Raw genomic sequence first — 9029 nt, forward strand, 5'->3', positions numbered from 1 at the left:
GTGGTTTTGATTAGATCAGAGACCATGGTTGCTAAGTCAGAGGTGTTCTGCTTAGAACTCTCTGTCTGTTGCTGAGAAGATGATGGAAAAGGCTTGCTATTGCTAAACCTGTTTCTTCCACCATTATTGTTGTTGAAACCTTGTTGAGGTCTCTGTCGATCCTTCCATGAGAGATTTGGATGATTTCTCCATGAAGGATTATAGGTGTTTCCATAGGGTTCTCCCATGTAATTCACCTCTTCCATTGAAGGGTTCTCAGGATCATAAGCTTCTTCTTCAGATGAAGCTTCCTTAGTACTGCTTGGTGCATTTTGCATTCCAGACAGACTTTGAGAAATCATATTGACTTGTTAAGTCAATATTTTGTTCTGAGCCAATATGGCATTCAGAGTATCAATCTCAAGAACTCCTTTCTTCTGATTTGTCCCATTGTTCACAGGATTCCTTTCAGAAGTGTATATGAATTGGTTATTTGCAACCATTTCAATTAGTTCTTGAGCTTCTGTAGGCGTCTTCTTCAGATGAAGAGATCCTCCAGCAGAGCTATCCAAAGACATCTTGGACAGTTCAGACAGACCATCATAGAAAATACCTATGATGCTCCATTCAGAAAGCATATCAGAGGGACACTTTCTGATTAATTGTTTGTATCTTTCCCAAGCTTCATAGAGGGATTCTCCTTCCTTCTGTCTGAAGGTTTGGACTTCCACTCTAAGCTTACTCAATTTTTGAGGTGGAAAGAACTTTGCCAAGAAGGCATTGACTAGCTTTTCCCAATAGTTCAGGCTTTCTTTAGGTTGTGAGTCCAACCATATCCTAGCTCTGTCTCTTACAGCAAAAGGGAATAGCATAAGTCTGTAGACCTCAGGGTCAACCCCATTGGTCTTAACAGTGTCACAGATTTGCAAGAATTCAGCTAAAAACTGATGAGGATCTTCCAATGGAAGTCCATGGAACTTGCAATTCTGTTGCATTAGAGAAACTAATTGAGGCTTAAGCTCAAAGTTGTTTGCTCCAATGGCAGGGATAGAGATGCTTCTCCCATAGAAGTCGGGAGTAGGTGCATTAAAGTCACCCAGCACATTCCTTGCATTGTTGGCATTATTGTTGTTCTCGGCTGCCATGGGTTCTTCTTCTTTGAAGATTTCTGTTAGGTCCTCTACAGAGAATTGTGCCTTAGCTTCTCTTAGCTTTCGCTTCAAGGTCCTTTCAGGTTCAGGATCAGCCTCAACAAGAATGCTTTTGTCTTTGCTTCTGCTCATATGAAAGAGAAGAAAACAAGGAAATATGTGGAATCCCCTATGTCACAGTATAGAGATTCCTTGAGGTGTCAGAGGAAAAGAAAAATGGAAGGCAGAAGTAGAAGAATTCGAACTTATCAAGAGAGATAGGGTTCGAATTATTCATTGAGGAATAGTGTTAGTCCATAAATAGAAGGATGTGAGAAGAGGGGAAGTAATTTTCGAAAATTAAGTAAAAGATTTTGAAAACATTTTGAAAAACACTAATTGATTTTCGAAAATAAAAGTGGGAAAGAAATCAGGTGATTTTTGAAAAAGATTTTGAAGTTAGAAATCAAAAAGAGTTGATTTTGAAAATTAATGACTTGGCTATCAAGAAAAGATATGATTCAAACATTAAACCTTTCTCAACAGAAAAGGCAACATACTTGAAATGTTGAATCAAATCATTAATTGATAGCAAGTATCCTTGAAAATAGAAAGAAATTGATTTTGAAAAAGATTTGATTGAAAAGATTTGATTTTAAAAAAAAAAATTGAAAACTTGAAAAAAATTTGCATTGAAAACAGAATCTTCCTTCTTGTGCCATCCTGGCGTTAAACGCCCAGAATGGTGCACATTCTGGCGTTTAACGCCCAAACTACTACCCTATTGGGCGTTAAACGCCCAGCCAGGCACCCTGGCTGGCGTTTAAACGCCAGTTTGCCCTTCTTCACTGGGCGTTTTGAACGCCCAGCTTTTTCTGTATAATTCCTCTGCTGTATGTTCTGAATCTTCAATTCTCTGTATTATTGACTTGAAAAGACACAAATTAAAAATATTTTTGGATTTTTAATAATGAGGAATAATCAAAATGCAACTAGAATCAAATAACAATGCATGCAAGACACCAAACTTAGCAGTTTACATACTACTGACACTGACAAAATGAGAATGCATATGAGATACACAAAACACTCAAGTCAAGAGAATTTAAAGATTAGAGCATTGAAATCATCAAGAACATCCTGAAGATCACTTAAGACACATGAATGAATGCAAGAAGGACAGAAATATGCAATTGACACCAAACTTAAAATGAGACTCTAGACTCAACAAGAAACATACAATATTTTTGGTTTTTAAGATTTTATATTTTTTTTGGTTTTTTCGAAAATTAAGTGGAAAAAAAATAAAGATATCAGAATTCTTAATGAGAATTCCAGGAATCATGCAATGCTAGTCTAAGACTCCGGTCCAGGAATTAGACATGGCTTCATAGCCAGCCAAGCTTTCAAAGAAAGCTTCGGTCCAAAACACTAGACATGGCCTATGGCCAGCCAAGCCTTAGCAGATCATTGCTCCAACAGCAAGATTGATAGAAATCAACAAGCTCTTGTGATGATAAGTTAAAACCTCGGTCCAATAAAATTAGACATGCCTTCATAGCCAGCCAGACTTCAACAAATCATCATGAAACTCTAGAATTCATTCTTAAGAATTCTAAAAAATACCTAATCTAAGTAACAAGACAAACCGTCAGTTGTCCAAACTCAACAATCCCCGGCATCGGCGCCAAAAACTTGGTGGACAAAATTGTGATCAATACTTTTCACAACTCAAATAATCCTTGGTGATGAACCCAAAAACTTGGTGTTCAATACCATGGCATAAACACAACTTTGCACAACTAACCAGCAAGTGTACTGGGTCGTCCAAGTAATAAACCTTATGCGAGTAAGGGTCAATCCCACAGAGATTGTTGGTATGAAGCAAGCTATGGTCACCTTGTAAATCTTAGTCAGGCAAACTCAAATGGTTATGAATGATGAATAAAACATAAAGATAAAGATAGAGATACTTATGTAATTCATTGGTAGGAAGATGCTTGGTCCGTTCCGTCTCTCTGCTTTCCTACTGTCTTCATCCAATCCTTCTTACTCCTTTCCATGGCAAGCTGTATGCAAGGGTTTCACCGTTGTCAGTGGCTACCTCCCATCCTCTCAGTGGAAATGTTCAACGCACCCTGTCACGGAACGGCTATCCATCTGTCGGTTCTCAATCAGGTTGGAATAGAATCCAGCGATTCTTTTGCGTCTGTTACTAACGCCCAACCTTCAGGAGTTTGAAGCTCGTCACAGTCATTCAATCATTGAATCCTACTCAGAATACCACAGACAAGGTTTAGACCTTCCGGATTCTCTTGAATGCCGCCATCAGTTCTAGCTTATACTACGAAAATTCCGGTTAAAGAATCCAAGAGATATCCACCCAATCTAAGGTAGAACGGAGGTGGTTGTCAGGCACGCGTTCATAGGTGAGAATGATGATGAGTGTCACGGATCATCACATTCATCAAGTTGAAGAACAAGTGATATCTTAGAACAAGAACAAGCGGAATTGAATAGAAGAACAATAGTAATTGCATTAATACTCGAGGTACAGCAGAGCTCCACACCTTAATTATGGTGTGTAGAAACTCCGCCGTTGAAAATACATAAGAACAAGGTCTAGGCATGGCCGTGAGGCCAGCCACCCAATGATCTAAGAACTAGATGTCCAAAGATGATCCTAAGATCGAACAATGATCCCCAGATGAAAATACAATAGTAAAAGGTCCTATATATAGAGAACTAGTAGCTTAGGGTTTACAGAGATCAGTAAAAGACATAAAAATCCACTTCCGGGCCCACTTGGTGTGTGCTTGGGCTGAGCATTGAAGCATTTTCGTGTAGAGACTCTTCTTGGAGTTAAACGCCAGCTTTGGTGCCAGTTTGGGCGTTTAACTCCCATCCTTGTGCCAGTTCCGGCGTTTAACGCTGGGAATTCTGATGGTGATTTTGAACGCCGGTTTGGGCCATCAAATCTTGGGCAAAATATGGACTATCATATATTGCTGGAAAGCCCAGGATGTCTACTTTTCAACGCCGTTGAGAGCGCGCCAATTGGGCTTCTGTAGCTCCAGAAAATCCACTTCGCGTGCAGGGAGGTCAGAATCCAACAGCATCTGCAGTCCTTTTTAGTCTCTAAATCAAATTTTTGCTCAGGTCCCTCAATTTCAGCCAGAAAATACCTGAAATCACAGAAAAACACACAAACTCATAGTAAAGTCCAGAAAAGTGAATTTTAACTAAAAACTAATAAAAATATACTAAAAATTAACTAGATCATACTAAAAACATACTAAAAACAATGCTAAAAAGCGTATAAATTATCCGCTCATCAAGTACTACACCAATCTTTACACTTGAACTTTATGACTTAACCATAATGAACCTTGATTTGAGGTGCCTACCACTAACTAACTCTTTCTTGCTTTCCATTCCACAAAGAGATATAAGTTGGCCACCTGTTTCAAGCAAACCATATTCAAGTGGAATTACAAAGCTTAGAGATAAGAGATTTACCCACTTGAATGAAAGAATGGATGGTTGCTTAGTGAGGGTGGCTTCCAATGGCATTGTAATTTCTACTCCCTTAGGCTCCTCTTTGATTACATTCACCTCTTGACAAGAATCTTCCATGTCCATTTCTTGACAAGGTTCTTCACATTTAATCACTTTCTCACCAACCTCTTCTAACTCTTCTCCATCTTTCATGTTACAATTAGAGGTAATGTGGAACTCATCTCAATATCTACCTCAATTTTAATAGGAGAAGACTCCTCAAATTTAAAATGGCCATGTGTTGGTGTGGAATCATCATCAAGAAGAAGATTTATTGCTTGCTCAACTTCTTTCAATTCTTCATCATTCACCATATACTTTGGAGGTTACGCACCCTCCTTAACATTGCTTTCAAACTCAATGGAAGAAAGTTTAATAGGGTCATCGAGGTGATTCGTTAGTGTGGACAAGAAATCATCAATGATTGAATCCAATTCTTGATCAACCCCTCCTAATTCTTCAACCGCTCCTTCTGACTCAATTATTTTAGCTTTCTCCTCTTGTTGTGATTTTTGCTTCAACTCCTCTTCTTCACCTTGAAGCTCCAAATTTACTCCCTTAATTTCTAGCTTCTTTAACTCAATTTGCTCCTCTTTTTACCTTTGGATATAAGAGCTAATATCTCTTTGTTGTTCTTGCCAGAAGGTATGGAGAGCTTCATCCATTGAAGGAGGTGGTGGAAGAGGGGGTTCATAATTTGGGAGACAGGGTTCATAGTTATAAGGTGGTGCATCTTGGTAAGGATATAGAGGTGATGTATATGGGATTGATGGTTCGTGAGAATATTGATGCTGGAATAGTGGTGGCTCTAAATATGGCTCATATGGTTGTTGATATAGTGGGTATGGGTTAGGATCATATGGAGGTGAATGGTGGTATGGGGCTTGTGAGTAAGGTTGTTGGGGACTATATTGAGGGAGGGGGTCATATGTATATGGTGATTGTGGTTGACAATCACAATGAGGGTCACCACATCTATTAGGTTGGTAAGCATTAGGAGTTGGATTATACCCATAAGAAACCGGAAAAGGTTGTTGCCAAGAAGGTTGTCTATATGCTTGAGGCTCCTCCCACCTTTGATTTCTGAATTCTTGATGCAAACCTCCATTAAAGTTTTCATTTCCAACAACATAGTTTGCACCAAACTCATAGCCGAAGTGATGAGAATTCATAGCAGCAAGAGAAAATAAAAACAAAAAACTAATAAGAGACAAAGAAAACCAAATCTTAAAACTAGCAAAAACTAGCAAACAAACCCAAAATCATGCTATTTACAATATTCACATATGAATAATAACCAATAACAAGCGCACATTAAAATTCTTTGGTAACGGCGCCAAAAACTTGAAAGAGCGTTACCGTCGGCTAAGAATTTCTTCTCAATAAAAGAAATCACTTCGTTGCAAGTATAGTTCCAAATCGACAAATAACATGCAATCAAAGTTTAATTTTTAGTTGTCACAAGTTCAACCCAATAAAAAAAAACTGAGAGTATTAGTCCCAGATCATTCTCCCTAGGAATTACAATCAAGTGCTCAATTATTGGTTATGAGGTTCAAGGGGTTGGGTTGATGGTCAAAAGGGCAAGAAATTAAATTGCAAGAAATATGAAAGCAAATAACTAAATATAACACCCAATAAAAAGAGGCATTCATGGCAAGGATTAAGAATCAAGGCTTTCTATCCTAGTCATTAATTATAATACAATAATTAACAAGAGCTAAGCCTATTACGTTATCTTCACAACGGAAGAAAGTCAAATATGCCTAGTTAATCCCAATCCATAAGTAATGTTAATGGATACAAGACTAACTAATAACTCTAGATCGCCAATCTAAATTGGGTATTAATAACTCAAGATAGCCTAATTTCTCTTTCCAAGCCAAGAATGATAAAAAACTACTCTAAAATCCAATCAAACATTTTGTCAAATACTTGGAAAGCACAAAAGGAAGGCATAGTAAAATTACAAGGAATAGTAAAATCTAAACTACCCAATGCATGAAAATAATAGTAACAACTCAAACAAGTATCAAAGAAACATAAAACATCAAATTACATTAAAAGAAATCAAAATTAACAATAGTCATAAATATAAAAATGACTAAAATTAGAAATTAACAAGATAAACTAATGAAATTAAGGCAAAGGAACAAGGAAAGGTAAAATAAACTAGATCAAAACAAGAATCAAAACCTAAATCTAAGATGAAATTAAATTAAAACCCTAATTTCTAGAGAGAAAAGGGAGCTTCTCTCTCTAGAACTAACCTAAAGCATGAATTTTCCACTTTGCATGCTTTTCTCATTTTCTCATGAATTCACCACTTGTGAGTGATGCGTGCGCATGGCCTTGAGTTCAGCAAATCCTCATTTTCTCATGAATTCTCCACTTTGCATGCTTTTCTCTTCACCTCTTCCATCTAATCCTTGCCTTATAAGCCTAAAATCACTCAGAAAACATATCAAGGCATCGAATGGAATTAAAGTGAATTAAATTTGGCTATTTGGCCTAAAAAGCATGTTTTCACTCTTAAGCACAAATTTAGGGAGAATTACAAAAGCATGCTATTTCATTGAATAAATGTGAAAAAAGTTGATAAAATCCACTAAATTCAACACAAGATAAACCACAAAATTGGGGTTTATCTGCTTGCCTATTTGCTTAACTGTAATTAACTGCTACTTAACCTAATTGTTGTATGTGTCTCCATATTTGTGTTTTTCCTTGTCTGTCTTACTTGTATTTCTTCTGAGAGATCCCTCTAGTGGGTGAAGGAGGCACTGAGGATTGTTTCACTTGGTGAGTTGGACGTCTGCAGAGATTGAAAAATAAAGAGTTAGATTAGGACCCTAAGATGTAGTCACCATATATCTGGTTTAGTGAAAGTTTTAGGATATGAATATGGGTTGTTGGAGTTTTAGAATGCTTCTTGCTTCTCAGGACATTATTTATTATCTATACAGGCACCTTTAACATATTAAAAACCCTTGATTCTCATTTCATACATATTTTGTTATTTTTCAGATGCAGGACGTAAGATACCTCGTTGAGCGTGTTAGAGGCTCTGTTGAAGTGAAGATCTACTTGGAGACATTGTGTTTTGTATTTTTTATATATAAATATAAGTAGTACTCTCTACCTTTGTATAATTTTGAATTTTGTATTTTGTCCCTCTTAGAGGTTGATTTTAGAGAACTAGGATCTGTATTTATGTTTTGGTTTATTTTGGGTTATATATATGTATATATATATATACTCTGGCTAGCCTTTGCTTCACAGGTCGAATATGGAGCTAGCTATATGTTTCTTTGGAACTCTATAATCACATGTATATTATCTTTTCTGTGTGTTATTATCTATCCCTTCTATGTTTAACTGTTTTAAGAGTGATGCGACTTTCAAGTTCTGTTTTGTTCAACTTTTTCTTCAAGGCTCCTAGTTAAACTATGCTCCATATATATATATATATATATATATATATATATATATATATATATATGTGCACGTATTTTACTTTTAGAAATCGTAATAATACTCCGTCACCTCTTATTTACGAACTTAAGAGTAAAGCTCTGTGTGGTGGTTTAGAATTTACAAGTCTACAAACTAACCAGCAAGTACACTAGGTCGTACCAAGTAATACCTTAGGTGAGTGAGGGTCGATCCCACGAGGATTAATGGACTGAGCAACAATAGTCGAATGACTCACTTAGTCAGGCAAGTAAAAAATAGTGTTTTGAGATTCAAAAAGCATTAAACAGTACTTCAGATAATAAGAAAGCAAACAGTAGAATTATGTGAAATATATGGGAGAAAATAGTTAAGGTTTCAGAGTTATTTATTCTTCCGGATTAAGTTTTATTACCAACTATTTTAATCATGAAAGATTCATTGACTAAACCATAATTCCTTAGTGATTTAGTCTCCTCTAACCTAGTTTACCGCCAATTTCTTGGTCACTTAATTTCGATTAGAGGATTAAGTCCTATTCTAGTTTATTAGCCATAAAAACCCTGATTACCCAAATATAAGTGGATTATATGTCACGTATCCCATTAAGTCTATTAATTAGCAGTTTAGGAGGAGTTTACATTTAAGATAGTATTCAAGTGAGATAACTTTTCCAAGAATCACAAGAATTCATTTAGAATGAGAATTATTCTTCCGATACATTCAAATTCATGAGATAAAGATCGAAAGTAATCCTTGAAACTGAATCAATACATTAATTAAAATAGAATGATAATAGTATTAATCCATAGAAATAAATAGAGATTCTAACCTTAACCAAGGAGGTTTAGTGGCTTATGACTCAGAGAGAAAAACTAGGATCCCGAAAATGTGAAAGTGCGTAAAAGA

The 9029-nt window shown here is 36.3% G+C and overlaps 1 non-coding gene across 1 annotated transcript; it reads left to right on the forward strand.

Annotated features, from left to right (window-relative positions):
* The first annotated feature begins 611 nt into the window (after positions 1-611).
* Positions 612-719, forward strand: LOC112712472 (small nucleolar RNA R71). The gene has a single exon (XR_003157804.1). It is a non-coding gene; the product is annotated as a small nucleolar RNA R71 (small nucleolar RNA).
* The last annotated feature ends 8310 nt before the right edge of the window (positions 720-9029 follow it).

This window comes from Arachis hypogaea, chromosome 1, assembly GCF_003086295.3.
Source record: "Arachis hypogaea cultivar Tifrunner chromosome 1, arahy.Tifrunner.gnm2.J5K5, whole genome shotgun sequence".
Taxonomy (NCBI): Eukaryota; Viridiplantae; Streptophyta; class Magnoliopsida; order Fabales; family Fabaceae; genus Arachis; species Arachis hypogaea.